This window comes from Carassius gibelio, chromosome A1 (assembly GCF_023724105.1).
Source record: "Carassius gibelio isolate Cgi1373 ecotype wild population from Czech Republic chromosome A1, carGib1.2-hapl.c, whole genome shotgun sequence".
NCBI classification, from domain to species: Eukaryota; Metazoa; Chordata; class Actinopteri; order Cypriniformes; family Cyprinidae; genus Carassius; species Carassius gibelio.
Genome location: NC_068371.1, coordinates 16,592,575 through 16,612,377, shown reverse-complemented (window position 1 = coordinate 16,612,377; position 19,803 = coordinate 16,592,575). Strand labels below are relative to the sequence as shown.

Here is a 19,803-nt window from a genome sequence, read left to right as displayed (position 1 = left end):
CAAACAAGCTAACTGACACAACTTCAAACAACTTCTGTCAAAACCACGTGATCGATGCGTGAGGAGTCTTTCATGTACCATTTAAACTAGCCGTCAAAACCATGATTTAGAACTAACAGGTCAATAGGGTAAAACTTTCTGTCAAAAGCACATGATCGATGCGTGGAAAGGTCATAGGTTAACCCTTGATCTCATTTGTTCCGCCCATCCATCATAAGGTCACCGGAAGTTCAACCTGTCAAAAGGTCAAAGGTCAAAGTCATAAATCATCATGACAGGACGTATAGTATAAGTACTACTACTATCACATCAATATATCTGTGCAGCAGTAGTTGTGTAGTAGATGAACCGTTCATCCACTGAATCCAGAAGTCTTCCGAATATATCTCACAAAAAATATTTTCCCATAACGTGAAATCTGCAGTTCAATTTAAGGAGGAATTATTGTGCACCTAGCACTTTTCCCTGTCATTAAAACATAAAACTCCCACAATGACCCAGCCTAAGTCAAGACGCTGAGCATATGGCAGGTTACCAGATCCATTACACTGTTCTCGAACCTTATGCACACTTAAAATGTCCCTTCCAAAAAGAAGAAGAATGGGAGCGTTTGCATCATAAGGTGGTATTTTGTCAGCCATTGGCTTGAGATGAGAGAAGTATTGTGCTACTGCAGGAGTAGGAATTTCGTCGCGATCTTCCGGCAACATGTTGCATTCTAAGAGTGTGGGAAGTGACACTTGAGTTTTCCCATCCAGTGAACTAACAATGAAATTATCTGCTCTTCTTCCCATTGTCTTTGTTGTACCTGCACATGTACGAAGAGTATAGGGAAAAGAATCTCCATTGATCTCAAACAGCTCGAAAAAGTCGGACTTTGTAACTCTGGTACTCTGGTCTCTAGACTCTGGTACTCTGGTCATCCAGAACTACATACATCCTCTTAGCCTTTCCAGGGGAGTTAGATGGGTAAACATCCACCAAACAGATTTTTGAGCATGATCTAGGTCTAAGAGCTTTGCCACAGATTTCTGTGCACTTAGAAGTAACCTCAGATAATAAATCACCTTCAGGCTCCCCGCCCTGCTCTTGCTGTGTTACTGGAGATTCCACTGCCCATGGAGCTGATCCTGGGTGCATTGCAGAGACATGGCGATCACTGTTACACTCTCTACATTTAACAGCTGCTGCACATTCCTTTGCTATGTGTTTAGTGGAACTGCAACACCTGAAGCAGATAGACTGCTCTTTAAGGTACGTTTTTCTTTCATCGAGGGGTTTTCCTCTAAACCCACGACACTTTGACAACGAATGTGGTTTATTGTGAATTGGACATTGTTTACCAGGATCTGGAGGTTGGTTGGCTTTAGAATTAGGAACTGTGGTTAGCACTTCAGTTTTCCTCACTGACACAGGTATTTTGTTGCTGACCCGTGGAAATTTCTCCTGTTTGGGATGACACTGCATAGATAGCAAAAAACTGGGATCATTTCTTATTTTTGCTTGGTCGCAAATGAATTTGACAAAGAAGCCAAATGGGGGAAATGCGACACAATAATCCTCTTTATATTTAGCACCATGAGTGATCCATCTTTCCTGTAGATTAAAGGGAAGTTTCTCAATGATGGGATTTACTCCCCTTGCGGTGTCAAGAATTGGTAATCCAGGTAAATGTCCGCCTGACTTTGCAGATTCCAATTCCATAAGCATGTCTCCTAACTCTCTGAGCCTTTGTCCATCCCTGTTGGAAATCTTTGGAAACTCTTCCAGTTTTCTCAATAGCACATTCTCAATTACTTCTGGGCAACCATAACACTCTTCCAATCGCTGCCAAAGCATACGGACACCTGCTATAGGAAAATGTGCATGGACCGATCTGATCCGTTTGGCTTGCATTGATGACTCTGGGCCGAGCCATTTTGTAAGAAGCTCTTCTCTTTTAAGCTCGAGCTCTTCTCTGGCTGTTAGTCCGAGGTCTTTTGTGACATCTTGGAAAGATGATTTCCAAGCCCAGTAGTTCTCAGGATGATCATCGAACTTCACAAGACCAGAACTCACCATCTCTTTTCTTACCATGTAAGTTTGCTAAATCAGATGTATATGGTAGGCTAAACATGGGAGCTTTAATGCTGGGAGCTGGAGATGTTTGAAAAGCGGAGAGATGTCCATGATCTCTCTGGTTATCCATTGTCTCCTGTTTTATTTTTAATCCCTCCATTCCATAAGATTGATATACATGTGGAGCTGTTACTGTTGCTTCACACAGAAGAGGTTCAGCATTCTTTAAGGATGACTGTAGAATCGGAGTACCAGAATACTGCTGCTGATTTTGTTCCACTGCATGCTTCTGAACATACTCCTTAGTACGCTGAGTACGAACTGAGTGTGTCTCATGGTCCAATTCCGCTATATTTCCTTCCTCAATGTCAGCTGCTGCTTCATAAATTGCCGCTTCAGCGGATGCTGCAGTCGCTTCTTTATGAGATTGTAGCAAGTATAGATCTGCTTCTACTTCTGCTTTTTTCCTCATCATAGCTGCTTCTCTTTCTGCTTACGATGCTTTAGCTCGAGCTGCTTCTGCTTTAGCTCGAGCCCGAGTCGCTGCCGCACTGGCTGATGACTGACTTGATCTTTGTGATGATTTCCAGCTAGAAGCTTGTGATCTAATCTCAAAGGCCTGAGAGGTTTCTTTCTCATCACAGTGTGACTCCATACTTGTTGCTGAAGAGATGTTCAATGCAATGTAACAATGGTCGTGTAATTCCGCTGTTTTAACCCGCTGTGTCAATGTCTTTTTACTATTCTGTTCTGACCGATTGCGTTGCTTGAGCAAAGGCTTAACAGATAGCGTACAATTTCAGAAAAGAACTCCAGAAAGCAGTCTTCGCAACTTTAGTGACTTTACTGGTGATTGTTCTTCTCACTTCTTTTATGTAAAACTACAAACAAGAATAAATATGTATGAACATTATGTACATCTTTACATACACATCCAGTTAACATTACAGTTCGGTTTTGTACATGCCAAGAAATTATAATCAAATGAGATTCTATACAAACAGAAGAGAAATTAGCATTATGCTAAAACAAAGTATCGAACCAATAATGCGTATCATATCTGTATATAACAAAATACAACAATAATACTGATCTACACCTTACTTTAATCTACACAACACTTAAAGCACTATTTAGTATAAACTTAGCACTTACAGACATATATTTCCAAGGTTTTAACGATGGAATCAATAGCCCATAGGAACTGTATGAACGTTCTTCCCGACTGCATTCACTGAGAGAAACCGAAAGTAAACGGCAAATACAGTGCAGTACCTTAAATGTCCAGTAGGAGGCGGAAAAGAAACACTTCTAGACATAAGTAACAGCACAGTACTTATTCATGGGTCAGAGTTTGCATCCAGGTTTGCAAATTTGTCCCATCAAGTTTGTTTTTATAAATCCCATATTTTGTGTAGGAAGTGGCATACGCCTCTTTCAGGGCATGATTTGTGTGTACTTTCAACTTTTTTAGGAAAACACTGTGAGAGTGGATGTTGATGCTGTCCAGCGTTATGCTACTCCTCTGCTTTGTGTCAATCTCTATGCACAAACGGAAGGAAGGAATTGAGAAATTACTGGAAAGACACCACATCTTAGCTGCAACATACCAAGAGGAGATGGTTAAGCTAGTGCAAGCTGGTTATGTATTGAAACTCAGTCAGGATCAGGTGAACAGTTTCAGAGAGTCCTGGTTTATCCCGCATCACATGGTGCATCATAATGGGAATAGGGTGGTTTTCAACTGTTCATTCTCATATGAAGGGCACAACCTGAATGAGTTCATACTCCCTGCCCTGGTCCAACACTTGGTCTGTCACTCCTAGCAGTCCTTCTTCTTTTCAGCAGTGACATTCATGGCATATTCTATTAGGTACGCCTCTTGATAATCCACTGCTGAGATACATTTGGAGAGACCTGCAAAGAGACAAAATCCCAGATCCCTGCCTTTTGGTACTACTTGCAGACCATGTTGTGCCTCGTTTGCTTTACGGAAGCATTTTAGATCACAGCCAGCCTTTAGAAGACACACAAGTTTCAGTGGAGAAATCATTTTATGTGGACAACATAAAATGATCAGAGCTTTGCTTCCTGTGACACTTTGAATAATCTTGTAGACAAACTCTATAGCCTTCTAGCATCTGGTGGTTTAGATCTACAAGAGCAATGACCCTTCGGTTATCAGCCATTTGCCAGCCAACATTCAGTTTCAGAGTAGAATCCTCTGGTTCAATGAAGGCCACCAAGAAGCCCAGGAATCAGCTCACACAATGTGAAGTCTTTACCAGCTCCTTGCCAGCCCCTTGGCTACATTGTACAATTAACCAATCAAGCCAAGGTGATAGTAAAGAGCTTCTGGGACAAACTGAGGGAGTGGGATGATCCACGGCTGCCAGAGGACCTTATTAGACTTTTGGAAACACTAGGAGAGTGAATTGGAAGATCTGCTGCAATATTAGTTGGCCAGATGTTACTGCAACAAAGAACTGGACTGCTTGACTACTATTAAGCAACTTTGCATCTTTTGTGATGCCTCACAGAAAGTGTATGTATCTGAGGCTTACTTAAAAACAGAGAACCCTCAAAGTAAAGTGGAGGTGGCCTTTGTAACAGGTAGGTCCCGTGTTGCTCCCAAAAAAAAACCCAGAGAATTCCTCATCTTGAGCTGTGTGCAGCACACCAAGGCCTAACTCTGTGGTTTGATTCCACTACAGTACTAACCTGACTTTTATCAGATTACCGCCGCTGTAATGTGTTTGTGGGGACCAGAGTGGCAGTGGTGCAGGACTTGACTGAATCCGACACCTGGCATTATAAACAGTCTGTCAATAACCATGCAGATACCAATACAAAAGGAAAGTCTATCTCTGAACTCAACAGAGAGAGCAGATGGAACCAAGGGCCAGCATTCCTCAGACAAACACCAGTCAGCTGGCCTGAAATGTCTCCATTAGTCCACACCAATGAAGATAGTGAACTGAAAAGTAAACTTTCTGTGGAATGTTAACTTCTGCACTGTCACTGCCAGATCTTCAGCAATTTCTCACCATCACAGACTACCTAAAGACTCCTATACAACCATGAGCTGAAAGCTCTATCTCCATTGAAAGTACAGAAGATTATAAAGAAGCCAAGCTCACAGCTTTCAATATTCTGAAGAAGTGTCCCACTTAAAATTTAGTAAACCCCTGTCGAGCAATAGTCAACTGCTGTTCCTAGCCCCTGAGCTAGATAACAGTACAAATCTCATCAATCTCAGTACAAAGGGTTGGTGGACCCTTCTGACAGATCAGTTGACTAGAAGAAGATACCATTCTCCTCATTGTCCTTGACCCACATTATTCACTCCTCACAAAACTAATCATAAAAGACTATGATGACTGTTTGCATCACCCTGGATTAGAAAGGGTGTTTGTGGACCTCAGGAGGATATACTGTGTATTAAGAGGATGAGCAGCAGTCAGACATCATCAACGGCAATGCACTAATTACTGAAAATGGTGGGCCAAAATGAATCCCCCCAGGATGGCAGACCTCCCATCTGTCAGGTTGAGAATTCACCAGCCAATTTTCTATTCAACCATTATATATTGCTTAAGTCTTTATCTCATAAAGGTAGGAGGTCGATATGAGAAAAGATGGGTGATAATTTTCAAGTGTATGATAACCCAAGCAGTAGTGTGGCCATATGCGCCGTTCATACAGGACACGTCCCAGCCAGGATTTTAATATTGCCTAAAACATCCAAAGCAAAAATAACATGCAGGTGTTGTTCATAATTGACCAATTGTTGGGCTGCGTGTGATAAGGTGAGAACTACAGGGAACGATCAAAGCGATGCAAAGCATGTGTTTGTTCGTCGTTTGACTTGAATCGTTGCTGTACACCAGTCAAAAAAAGACACCAAAGTAGGTTTGTGAGAGTGAATCGAAAGCATTGGAGTTGTCTGCTTTGCTCTCTATAGCTCATGAATGTCACACAACCTGGATATTTTAGGCAATATTAAAATCCTGGTCAGTGATTCATTCCTGAAAGCCCTTCGTCGCTTCATTGCTTGATGAAGGAAACCCTTTGAAATCATGTCAGATCAGGGAATGAAATTCAAAGGTGGGGAAAAAGAGCATTCCGGATGACTTTTTCTGCTCTTCAACCTCATCTCAACTTGCAAGCCAGCAAATCAAGTTCATGTTCAAGACACCTAATGCCCCACATTTTGGTGGATATTGGGAGTGGGAGATTTGATCTCTGAAAACAGCCCAGCAAGTGACTCTCGGAGCGCAGACAGTCACTGAAGAAATACTGAGAACAGTTTTTATTGAAATTGAGGGAATCCTTAATGATAAACCCCTTGGTTAAACATCTTCAGACATCACTGACCCTGATCCAGTCTCCCCCAACATCCTGTTGATGGTGTGGTGGGACTTCCACAAGTGACATACAAAGATTCTGAGCTTCTGAGTCAACAGAGATGGAGGCATAGTCAGCTGTTAGCTGATTACTTTTGGAGGCAGTTCACCCATAACTACCTACCTAGCCTTCAAACCAGACAGAAATGGATGTCAGAAAGAGAAAATCTACGAGTAGTTGGCCTCTTTGGCCTGTTGGAACTATTGTTCAGATTTACTCTCGCAAAGACAGGATCAGATCAGCTAAGATCAAAGTAAAGGACAAAACATACAGGTGCATCTCAATACATTTGAATGTTGTGGAAAGTTAATTTAAGTAATTCAACTCAAATTGTGAAACTTGTGTATTAAATTAATTCAGTGCACACAGAATGCAGTAGTTTAATTGTAATGATTTTGGCTTACATTGAACAAAAACCCAGCAATTCAATTCATCTCAACAAATTAGAATAATTCACTAGACCAAAAAAAAAAACGTTTTAGTGAATAGTTGCCCTTCTGGAAAGTATAATCATTTACTATTAATGTACTCAATACTTGGAATGACCTCCTTTTGCTTTAATTACTTCCTCAGTTCAGTGTGGAATGGAAGTGATCAGTTTGTGGCACTGATGAGGTGGCATGGAAGCCCAGGTTTCTTTGACAGTGGCCTTTAGGTCATTCAGGAGTTTGCTGGCCAGTCAAGCTCACTAATACCATGGTCATTTAGCCAACTTTTGGTGCTTTTGGCAGTGTGGGCATGTGCCAAATCCTGCTGGAAAATCAAATCAGCACCTTCAAAAAGCTGGTCAGCAGAAGGAAGCATGAAGTGCTCCAAAATTTCTTGGTAAACGGGTGCAGTGACTTTGGTTTTAAAAAAACACAATGGACCAACACCAGCAGATGACATTGCACCCCAAATCATCACAGACTGTGGAAACTTGAAACTTCAAGCAACTTGGATTATGAGCTTCTCCACCCTTCCTCCAGAATCTAGGACATTGGTTTTCAAATAAATACAAAACTTGCTCTTATCTGAAAAGAGAACTTTGGACCACTGGGCAACAGTCCAGTTCTTTTCCTAAGCCCAGGTAAGACACCACTGATGTCGTCTATGATTCAAAAGTAGCTTAACAAGAGGAATACAACAACTGTAGCCAAATTCCTTGACACCTCTGTGTGTGATGGCTCTTGATGCCATGATCCCAGTCTTAGTCCATTCCTTGTGAAGTTCACTCAAATTCTTGAATCGATTTTGCTTGACAATTCTCATAAGGATGCGGTTCTCTTGGTTGGTTATGCATCTTTTTCTGCCACACTTTTTCCTTCCACTCAACTTTCTGTTAACATGCTTGGATACAGCACTCTGTGAACAGTAAGCTACTTTGGCAATGAATGTTTGTGGCTTACCCTCCTTGTGGAGGGTGTCAATGATTTTCTTCTGGAAATAAATATAAATGTCATATTATATTGTATCAAATATTTTTTTTTCCATTGTTTAGAAGTTTATTTGTCATTGTATGGAGTTCTTTTGTTTTCTAATACGTTTCAATTTTATTTGCTCAGTACTGATTCTTCCTTTAATTAGCTGCTCATTGACCTGTATACACCCTTTGTTAAATAGCCCATCACTGCAGCCTTGTACTTATGGGTCTTGATTTATAAATGCCTGCATTAATGCACAATAGATTGAGACCATGTCCACACATACACAGGTATTTTTCTAAACAGCTTTTCTTTTTTCCATTAAAAAAAATAATCTCTGTCCACAAGAAAGCTCAAAAGCAAGCTATGAAGCACTGCCAAGAGCATGCCAAGCAAACAGGTGGCGATGATATAATCTTAAAAATAAAGCCATGTTGGCCAATCAGAAGCCTGAAAATGTTTCCAGTTAGTGGAGATAACAGCGTATACTCTAATGTCACAAGCCAAAATTTCGCTGTCTACACAAAAACACTGACAATCTGAGTTTTAAAAAATCTTAACTCTGGCAGTAGTTTTCAAAAATCTGCGGTTTTGAAAATGCCTGCAATTTGTGTGGACAGGGACAGAGACTTTGGAGCTGCCTGATGTTTGTAAGGTGTTAGTGTAAGCTGCTCATGCCTAAAGAAGGGGCGGCCGCCGTTGAGTTCACTGAACGCGGAACCCACGTCCGGTAGCGGGTAAGAAAGCCAGCAGTACATGTTGTTTTTATTATTGTATTGGATGTTAATGTCTGTTCCTGCTGTGTTTGCCGGGGAGGCCCTGATGTATGTATGAACCCAATGGTCCCCCGGCTCTATTTGTGTGTAGAGTGAGTGCGTGTGTAAGGGGGTGGGCAGGTTAACCTTTCCCATACGCCTCCTATACAGTTGACGACGGCTAGATATTTAGCACGAGTATGATTGACAGTTTGTGGTGATTACTATTTGATATGCATTTATTGGTGTGGTATTTATGACTATTAGGTTTTGCAGTGTAATGAACTTATGTGTGAGAGGTGATCACGTGAATATATTTAATGCATGTATTGACTAACTACTGAAATCTTGTGCTGAGTATATCCTGTTGGTTGTTACTTTATTATGCTGGAAGTTAACATCTTTGAAATCATTCATTGCTTCTTAATTAAATTTAACCTGTTATGACTGCATTAACCTGCTGCCCCTGGGTTTTAATATTATGATTGTAAAATAATAAAACTATTAGTCAAGGAGTTTTGGGTATTTGAGTGTTTTCTTGGATATTGTCCCACTTAAAGTATTTAGTCCAATAGAGAACCTGTAAACCCTGGGTAGAGAGAGTTTGTGGGGGTTACAACTTGGCGTAGTCTTGGCAGACTTGGACTGTGGGCAATAACCAGGAGAATGTCAACTACACAACCAGCAGTAGAGCTACCTTCTACATCTAGTGGGGCGCAGCAGAGAGTAGATGGTGCACCTGATATGGCTCAGAATCAAGCAACAAATGCAAATATGGTGATGTTTCCATTAATGATGGGGTCACCCTGGTGTCAAAAGTTTAATGGAGATCAAATGCCGCAGGGAAATAATTTTCAGGATTGGTATAATATGCAGACATCAACGTTCAATATTTACCCTTTTTCGGAAGTGCAAAAAGTATCTGTTGTAATAAGTAATCTTGATGGAGAAGCAAAAAGGGAAGTTTTAGCGTTACCAGCAGCACAGCGCATGACAGCTGAACAGATATTGTCATTTTTGAAAAGCATATATGGAGATACTGTCCACCTTGCAACCCTTCGTGCCCAATTCGTTACTCGTAAACAAAGAACAGATGAAAATGTCAGGCAGTTTGCCTTGGCACTGCAAGAATTGAGTAATCGGTTGGATAATAGGGGTGATGGTACCATTATTGGTAATGTTTTACGTGACCAATTTATTTTGGGACTTTGCGATGCAGGATTGCGTAGGGAACTTCGGGGTATGGTTAGAGGAGCCCCTGATAGTTATTTTATAGAAGTAAAAAAAAGAAGCAATTCTACGAGCAGAGGAGTTTGGGGAGGTAAGGCAAGCAGTAGCTACAACAGTCCAGTTGAAGCCAGCCCCAGATGCAACAAAATTGGTTGAGGAGATTAAACAAGAAGTTGTGTTGCAGTTGAAAGGAGAAATAAAGGAAATGGTTGCTGGAATGATTAAAGAAATTCGTGAAGGAGTACAGCACTTATTGCCTAGTAGTGATAATGCAAGACCTAGGTATGAGTTAAGGAGGGGTCGAAGAAGCTCAGATCAATTTGACCAGCAGGGAAGACCTATTTGCAGACGGTGCAAACAAGCTGGGCATATTGAAAGACGGTGTGGGGCTGTAGAGGGAGGACAGGGGCCTTTAAACTTTTAGAACCCACTGTACAAGCCCGATCAGTGGGTACATTGGGTAGTGGCCAATCGGAAAAGAAAGATAATTTAATAGGACAATGCCCAGTGGTGGAGGTGGTGATACAGGGGGTTAAAACACCTTGTTTAATTGATACGGGGTCACAAGTAACCACATTAACCGAAAGCTATTTTAAAAAATATTTTGTGACTAGCGGACCAACCGTGTACCCACCAATACAAAAGTTCAATTTGGTAGCTGCTAATGGGTTAATGATTCCATATATAGGATATATTGAGGTGGACTTGAATATATGTGGGAAAGTTATACCAAAAAGGGAAGTGTTGATTGTTAAAGACTCAAAAGGATCTTTGTACCCAGGACTAATCGGCATGAATGTGATTAAAGAGTGTAGAGACTTTCTGATGACACAGACTGGGGACAGTTGTGTAGGAGAAGGTGAAGTGCAGGTTAAGATGTGGCATCAGATGTTTTCGGTTTGTGAAGACCTGTTAAAGTTTGGTGATGAGGTAGGACAGATAAGTTCAATTTACTGGCCGCAGGGAAGACGAAAGACAATTCCAGCACAGTCAGAGGTGTGATAGAAGCATGTGCACGTCTACGACCTGACAGGAAGGATTATGTGGGCTTAGTAGAACCTTGTAAAGATGTATTGCCAGGCCAGCTGTTGGTAGCTAGATCACTGAGCATAGTTTCAAAGGGAAGAGTTATGGTCCGAATTCTAAATCTTTCTCCAGTTCCAGTGACTCTTTTTCAGCGCTGTCGTATAGGGCAGATTTTTGATGTTGAGTTGTGTCCAAGGCAGCAAGGAGATGTAGTGCTAAGACCATTGGATGATGAGACCGTGGAAGTGGGGGTGAGGCAGAATATGGTGCAGGATGTAGAACAAGAACAGGTGTTGCGGCCGGTGGCTGTTCCTTTAGACCCACTACAATTTAGTACTGAACAATAAGAGAGGATTGCTAAATTATTATCTAAGCATCAAAAGGTCTTCTCAGAACATGATGAAGATTATGGGTCCATGGATAGGGTGTTGCATGTGATACCAACAGGCGATGCAGCCCCAATTCGAGAACGGTATAACAGAATTCCACCAAAGTTGTATCAGGAAATGAGGGGGCTTTTGAGTAATATGCTTGAAAATGATATTATAAGAGAGAGCTATAGCCCCTGGGCAGCGCCTGTAGTGCTCGTCAGAAAGAAGGACGGCACCCTTCGTTTCGCATGGGTACTGGCAGGTGGGGGTGCATCCAGCTGACAAGGAGAAGACCGCCTTTGTGACCCCCATGGGGCTATATGAATTTAATCGGATGCCGATGGGGTTGTGCAATGCCCCAGGAACATTTCAGAGACTGGTTGAAAGTTGCTTAGGTGACCAAAATTTTGAAACCTTGTTGCTCTATTTGGATGATATAATTGTCTTCTCCCCTTCTTTTGAGGCTCACATTGCCCACCTGGACTTGGTTTTCAGTCGCTTGGAGAACTTTGGCTTGAAAGTGAAACCTACTAAGTGTTTTCTCTTCCAGAATGAAGTCCATTATCTAGGCCATGTGATTGCAGAAGGAGGGGTGTCACCAGACCCAGAGAAATTGCGAGCAGTGGAGACCTGGTCAACTCCTCAGAATATCACTCAGCTGCGTGCTTTCCTGGGCTTAGCTGGTTACTATAGACGTTTTGTTAATAACTTTGCCCAAATTGCAGCACCCCTGAACTCTATGATGTGGGGGACATCAAAATGACGCACCCGACTGGCCAGAGGTAAACAAGACTGCTGGGTATGGGGAGAGGCACAGGACATGGCATTTAAAAAATTAAAGGAGAATCTCCTACAAGCACCCATACTGGCTTATGCAGACTTTCAGTTGCCATTTCTGTTGTACACTGACACCAGTCAGACAGGCTTGGGGGCAGTGCTGGCACAGGTGCAAGATGGAAAGGAGAGGGTGATTTCCTATGCAAGCCGAAGCCTTCGTCCAGCAGAAAGAAATGATAAAATCTACAGCTCGTTCAAACTAGAACTGCTGGCGTTGAAATGGGCTATAGTGGAAATGTTCCGGGAATATCTTGCTGTGTCTCCCTTTACTGTTTTCACAGATAACAATCCATTAGCTCACCTGAATACGGCAAATCTGGGTGCAGTGGAACAGCGATGGGCGGCTCAGCTTGCAGGATTTCAGTTTGAAGTGCGATACAGACCGGGGCGGACTAATGGAAATGCTGATGCCCTCTCCAGGTGGCCTGTGAATGAGACCTCTGCCAGGACTATAGAGGATGGGAGTGCCCCATGTGGTGAGGGTGGCTATGTAGCATCTGCAGTGGTCCATTCCTGTGTCCAGGCTTTTGTTCCGGTGGTTGAAGAGGTCATATTGGAGGAGGGTCGAAGGATGGATGCAGGGGCAGAAATGAATGAAGATCGAGTTGGCCCCAGCCTGCTGGCCGAGTGGGTGAGTGCACAGCGGGGTTGTCCAGTGGTGTCACGACTGTGGGTCTATATGGACAGAGGAAGAGGGCCTGTTCCAAAAGAGCGAGCAGCTGAAGACCGGCCTACCCAAGTGCTGCTACGACAGTGGACCCGTCTCTGCGTGGATCAAGGATTGCTGTGCAGGGAGGTATGTGACCCAAAGACATTTGATAAATGGAAACAAGTAATTGTACCTCAGTGTCTGCAGAATCAAGTTCTGGGATGGGTGCATGACCGTGCAGGACACCTGGGTGTGGAAAAGACTCTGGGCTTGGCCCGTCAACGTTTCTTCTGGCCAGGTCTGGCGCGAGGAGTGGAACGGTGGTGCCGCCAATGTGTCCGCTGCAATCTCCATAAGACTCCAGTCAATACAGTAAATGCTCCCCTTGTCATTATACGATCAGAATACCCTCTCCAGATTGTTTCGGTGGACTTTCTGTCATTGGAGCCTGCACGCAGTGGAATTTGCAATATTTTAGTAATGATGGATCACTTTACTCGCTATGCAGTCCCAGTGCCAACTCTGGACCAAACAGCAGTGACAACCGCCAGGGTGTTGTGGGGACATTTTATACAGCCCTTTGGGGGGTTTGATCAACTGCATTCCGATCAAGGCCCCAATTTTGAGTCAAAAGTCATCAAAGAATTATGTGCTTTGTACAACATCCATAAGTCGCATACCACTCCCTATCATCCAGCAGGAAATGGACAATAATCGGACATTGTTGAGTATGTTGGGGACATTAAGGGATGACCAGAAGGAGGGTCAGCATGTGGCGGAGTTGGTACAGGCGTACAATAATTCACCCCATCCCTCTATCGGATATACACCTTATTTTTTAATGTTTGGCCGACATGCGAAATTGCCCGTTGACGTGATGCTGGGCCGGGGAAGTGAATTCTCAGGCACCGTTGGCAGCTGGGTGCACTACCACCATGAAAAGCTAGTGACTGCCTATAATCAAGCCAAAAAGCAAGTTCAGAAGGCTCAAGCGTATCAAAAGAGGGGGTTTGACCGTAGGGTCAAGGGGGAACCATTGTTGGTGGGCCAGAGAGTCATGGTATTAAATAAGAGGGCCAGGGGCCAGGGTAAATTGGATGATAAATGGGAACGGAATGTATATATAGTTACATGACAACCTAATCTTGATATTCCCGTTTACGTGGTTAAGAGGGAGAGGGGTGATGGTGGCGAGAGAGTGTTGCACCGCAATATGTTAAGCCCATGTAAGTTGTGAAATGTCCTTGTCCTTAGAGGAGAGAGAAAAAGAGGTTTCACATTCTAATTCTGGTGTTAATCCCATGAACAGTAATTGGTGCGTGTATCCTTGGGTGGGGGGTTGTCTTACAGGACGGCCGGGACCCACACAGAAGGATAGAGAGGCTGTTGGTAATGTGGACCTTGAGGAAGCAACATTACAGACCCCACAGGAGGAAAGCCCCTCTTGTTTGAACACTTTACCAGTCAACTGTCCCGAATCCAGATGGTCAACTCGGGCCACGAGGGGCCTGTTGCCTCAACGTTATAGAATGTGAGCTATTCGAGTAGGAATGTGCGGACACATTTACAGTAGGGGGGGCGGATGTAAGCTGCTCATGCCTAAAGAAGGGGAGTGGCAATACTGAGAGCGTCCTCTGTGTTCCTCATGATACGCTGGGGAAAAGGAACACCTGTGTGGCATTAGTAATTAGAGGGAAGCATTATAAATGTATGATGTGTTTGTTGTGGGAGGGTTGTTTGGGTTGTTGCTGCTGAGTTCCTTGCCAAAGCTGCCGTGCCGGGACGTGGGTTTATGATTGTTGTGCGACCCGTGCGAATCGATCGGGAGGGATATTTTGCTGGGGTTTTCCCCGTTTACGTTTGGCGGCCGCCGTTGAGTTCACTGAACGCGGAACCCACATCCGGTAGCGGGTAAGAAAGCCAGCAGTACATGTTGTTTTTATTATTGTATTGGATGTTAATGTCTGTTCCTGCTGTGTTTGCCGGGGAGGCCCTGATGTATGTATGAACCCAATGGTCCCCCGGCGCTATTTATGTGTAGAGTGAGTGCGTGTGTAAGGGGGTGGGCAGGTTAACCTTTCCCATACGCCTCCTATACAGTTGACGACGGCTAGATATTTAGCACGAGTATGATTGACAGTTTGTGGTGATTAATATTTGATATGCATTTATTGGTGTGGTATTTATGACTATTAGGTTTTGCAGTGTAATGAACTTATGTGTGAGAGGTGATCACGTGAATATATTTAATGCATGTATTGACTAACTACTGAAATCTTGTGCTGAGTATATCCTGTTGGTTGTTACTTTATTATGCTGGAAGTTAACATCTTTGAAATCATTCATTGCTTCTTAATTAAATTTAACCTGTTATGACTGCATTAACCTGCTGCCCCTGGGTTTTAATATTATGATTGTAAAATAATAAAACTATTAGTCAAGGAGTTTTGGGTATTTGAGTGTTTTCTTGGATATTCTCCCACTTAAAGTATTTAGTCCAATAGAGAACCTGTAAACCCTGGGTAGAGAGAGTTTGTGGGGGTTACATTAGCATATACATGAGAGAAGCAAGTTTGTTTCTTTATTTATATTGTGTATATTTGACTATGTAACTTTTAGTATGTTTTTTTTTTTGATTCAGTTGTTTATATTTTTGTTCTTGTTTAGAGACCATATCTACATACACCTATACAGTCCTGTATTCATCTGATGTATTTTTTGTTAATCTGTGATCAGCCTGCTTCAATCAATAAAATAAAGTGGTCATATGGCATTGTATTACCGTGTATCACTGTGTTCTTCTAGAAACCCCTGCTGGACTCAAACCAGACATTCCAGAAAATCCTGAACTCCTTTACATATATATTAGGCTATACTGCATAGACTTGATAGGTGTCTCAGGGAACATGTTTGTGCTTGTTTACATGACAAGTTAGACATGTACACTAGGCATGTGAACTAGACACGCAGTGCAGTAGTGCAATCATTGGAGATTATATTTGTATTTATATTTTATTCATATTGCTCATCTCATGTTAAGCTTTTAAATATGCCATTTACTGTGTTATAAAGATCTGTTTTTGTTATATTTATTTTTAACTGTATACTGTTTTACATGTACAGAACTACACACACCTTTGCACAATAAATCACCCTGAAGTACACTCCTAGTGTAAACCTAATGTTCTGACCGGAAATCCTGTTGTCATTCAAATAATCTTAACCTGAGTTAAACATTTACATTTACATTTACATTTACATTTAATCATTTAGCAGACGCTTTTATCCAAAGCGACTTACAAATGAGAACAATAGATGCAATCAGATCAGCAAGAGAACAACAACAGTATACAAGTGCCATGACAAGTCTCAGTTAGTCTAATATACAACGCATAGCCAGGTTTTTTATTTATTTTTTTATATGAGAATATGAAAGAAAGGAAAATTGCTAGTATTAGTTGGTTAAGTGCTGGCAAAAAGATGAGTCTATAGATTTTTTTTGAAAATATGTAAAGACTCAGCTGTTCGAATTGAGAATGGGAGGTCATTCCACCAGTTGGGCACAGTCCAGGAAAAGGTCAGTGAGAGTGATTTTGAACTTATTTGGGATGGCACCACAAGGTGTCGTTCACTTGCAGAGCGCAAACTTCTGGAGGGCACATAAGATTGAGTTTAGGTATGTTGGTGCTGTGCCAGTGGTCATCTTGTAGGCAAGTATCAGTACCTTGAATTTGATGCGAGCGGCTACTGGTAGCCAGTATAACCTGATGAGGAGAGGAGTAACGTGAGCTTTTTTTTGGCTCATTGAAGACAACCCTCGCTGCTGCATTCTGGATCAGCTGCAGACACTTGATAGTACAAGCAGGAAGGCCCGCTAGGAGAGCATTACAATAGTCCAGTCTGGAGAGAACAAGAGCTTGGACAAGAAATTGGGTGGCTTGCTCTGACAGGAAGGGTCTAATCTTCTTAATGTTGTATAAGGCAAATCTGCAGGACCGGGTCGTTGTAACAATATGGTCTGTGAAGCTTAACTGATGATCCATCACAACTCCTAGGTTTCTGGCTGTCCTGGAAGGAGTTATGGTTGACGAACCCAGCTGTATGGAGAAGTTGTGATGAAACGATGGGTTAGCTGGAACCACCAGCAGTTCTTAGTAAAACTGAACTGAAGATATGGTCATTCATCCAGCTAGAAATTTCACTCAGGTTGAAATGCGAGCAACTACCATTGGGTCATCTGGTTGTAATGGGAAATAGAGTTCAGTGTCATCAGTGTAGCAGTGATAAGAAAAGCCATGCTTCTGAATGACAGATCCTAATGACGTCATGTAGATGGAGAAGAGAAGTGGTCCAAGTACTGAGCCTTGAGGAACCCTAGTAGCAGATTGTTGTGTCTTAGAAACATCACCCCTCTAAGACACCATGACTTAAAGGGATAGTTCACCCAAAAATCTAAATTATGCCATTAATAACTCACCCTCATGTCGTTCCAAACCCATGAGACCTCTGTATACCTTCGGAACACAGTATAAGATATTTTAGATTTAGTCCGAGAGCTCTTAGTCCCTCCATTGAAACTGTGTGCACGGTATACTGTCCATGTCCAGAAAGGTAAGAAAAACATCATCAAAGTAGTCCATGTGACATCAGAGGGTGAGTTAGAATTTTTTTGAAGCATTGAAAATACATTTTGGTCTGAACCCTAAACATTATCAGGAAGGCTATTCCAGAGTTTGGGAGCCAAATGTGAGAAAGCTCTACCTCCTTTAGTGGACTTTGCTATCCAAGGAACTACCAAAAGTCCAGCGTTTTGTGACCTTAGGGTGCGTGATGGGTTGTAGCATGGTAGAAGGCTAGTTAGGTATGCAGGAGCTAAACCGTTTAGAGCCTTATAGGTAAGTAATGATAATTTGTAACTGATACGGAACTTAATAGGTAGCCAGTGCAGAGACTGTAAAATTGGGCTAATATGATCATATTTTCTTGACCTCGTAAGGACTCCAGCTGCTGCATTTTGGACCACCTGTAGCTTTTTTATTGAAGAAGCAGGACAACCACCTAGAAGTGCATTACAATAGTCCAGTCTGGAGGTCATAAATGCATGAACTTGCTTTTCTGCATCAGAAAGAAAAAGCTATAGCTTGGCAATGTTTCTAAGATGGAAGAATGCAGTTTTTGTAACATTGGAAATATTATTTTCAAAAGACAAATTGCTGTCTAATATAACACCCAGATTTCTGACTGTAGAGGAAGTAACAGTACATCCATCTAGTTGCAGATTGTAATCTACAAGATTCTGTGTAGTGTTTTTTGGTCCAATAATTAATATCTCTGTCTTATCCGAATTTAAATGGAGAAAATTATTTGTCATCCAATCTTTTACATTTTTAACACACTCTGTTAGCTTAGAAAATTGAGAAGTTTCATCTGGTCTCGTTAAGATATATAGCTGAGTATCATCAGCATAACAGTGGAAGCTAATTCCGTATTTTCTAATAATATTACCAAGGGGCAACATGTATATTGAAAAAAGAAGGGGACCTAAGACGAATCCTTGTGGCACTCCATATTTTACTGATGATAAATGACATGACACCCCATTTAAGTAAACAAAATGGTAGCGATTGGACAGGTAGGATCTAAACCATTTTAGAGCCTGCCCTTGAACACCTGTATAGTTTTGTAATCGATCTGTGAGTTTGTCATGATCTATGGTGTCGAACGCAGCACTAAGATCAAGTAAGACTAGAAATGAGATGCAGCCTTGATCTTACGCAAGGAGCAGGTTATTTTTAATTTTAACAAGTGCAGTTTCTGTACTATGGTGGGGCCTAAAACCTGACTGAAATTCTTTATACAGATCATTTTTATGCAGGATCAATTTTAAACATAAATGGAAGATTTGAAATAGCCCTATAATTTGCCAGTACACTAGGATCTAGTTTTGGTTTCTTAATAAGAGGCTTAATAACCGCCAGCTTGAATGGTTTTGAGACGTGACCTAAAGATAATGACGAGTTAATGATATTGAGAAGCGGTTCTTCAGCTACAGGTAACAACTCTTTCAGTAATTTAGTGGGTACAGGATCTAATAAACATGTTGTTGGTTTAGATACAGTGATAAGTTCATTTAGCTCTTCCTGTCCTATAGTTGTAAAGCACTGCAGTTTATCTTTGGGTGCGATGGATGAAACTGAAGTGTTAGACGCTGTAGAATCTACATTCGCTATTGTATTTCTAATGTTATCTATTTTATCAGTGAAGAAATTCATAAAGTCATTACTATTTAACGTTGGTGGAATATTTGAATCAGGTGGCGTCTGGTAATTTGTTAATTTAGTCACTGTGCTAAATAAAAACCTTGGATTGTTTTGGTTATTTTCAATGAGTTTGTGGATATGCTCTGCCCAAGCAGTTTTTAGAGTCTGTCTATAGCTGGACATACTGTTTTTCCATGCAATTCTAAAAACTTAGAAGTTAAAAACTTAAAGTTAGTTTTTCTCCATTTGCGTTCAAGACTATGAGTTACTTTCTTGAGAGAGTGAGTATTACTGTTATACCATGGCACAGTATGTTTTTCTGTAACCTTTTTCAATTTGATGGGGGCCACAGCTTCTAATGTATTAGAGAAAATAGTGCCCATGTTGTCAGTCATTTCGTCTAATTCATGTGTATTTTTGGGTACAAATAGCAGTTGAGATAGATGAGGCAGGTTATTTGCGAATCTTTCTTTGGTGGCTGGAACAATAGTTCTGCCCAGACGGTAACGCTGAGACATATAGTTAATATCAGAGATACACAGCATGCACGATACAAGGAAATGGTCTGTAATATCATCACTTTGAGGTACAATATCTATAGCAGTAAGATCGATTCCATGAGATATAATTAAATCTAGTGTATGATTAAAACGATGACTGGGCCCGGTGACATTTTGCTTGACTCCATCAATCAATCAATCAATCAATCACCTTTATTTATATAGCGCTTTAAACAAAATACATTGCGTCAAAGCACTGAACAACATTCATTTGGAAAACAGTGTCTCAATAATGCAAAATGATAGT

The 19,803-nt window shown here is 41.7% G+C and overlaps 1 long non-coding RNA gene across 1 annotated transcript; it reads right to left on the bottom strand.

The window, feature by feature from the left end:
* Positions 1 to 2,888: 2,888 nt before the first annotated feature.
* On the bottom strand, positions 2,889 to 3,458 carry LOC128015254 (uncharacterized). Its single transcript, XR_008183854.1, has 2 exons — positions 3,214 to 3,458; positions 2,889 to 2,939 (listed from the first exon to the last, which is right to left on the bottom strand). It is a non-coding gene; the product is annotated as an uncharacterized LOC128015254 (long non-coding RNA).
* Between the last annotated feature and the right edge of the window lie 16,345 nt (positions 3,459 to 19,803).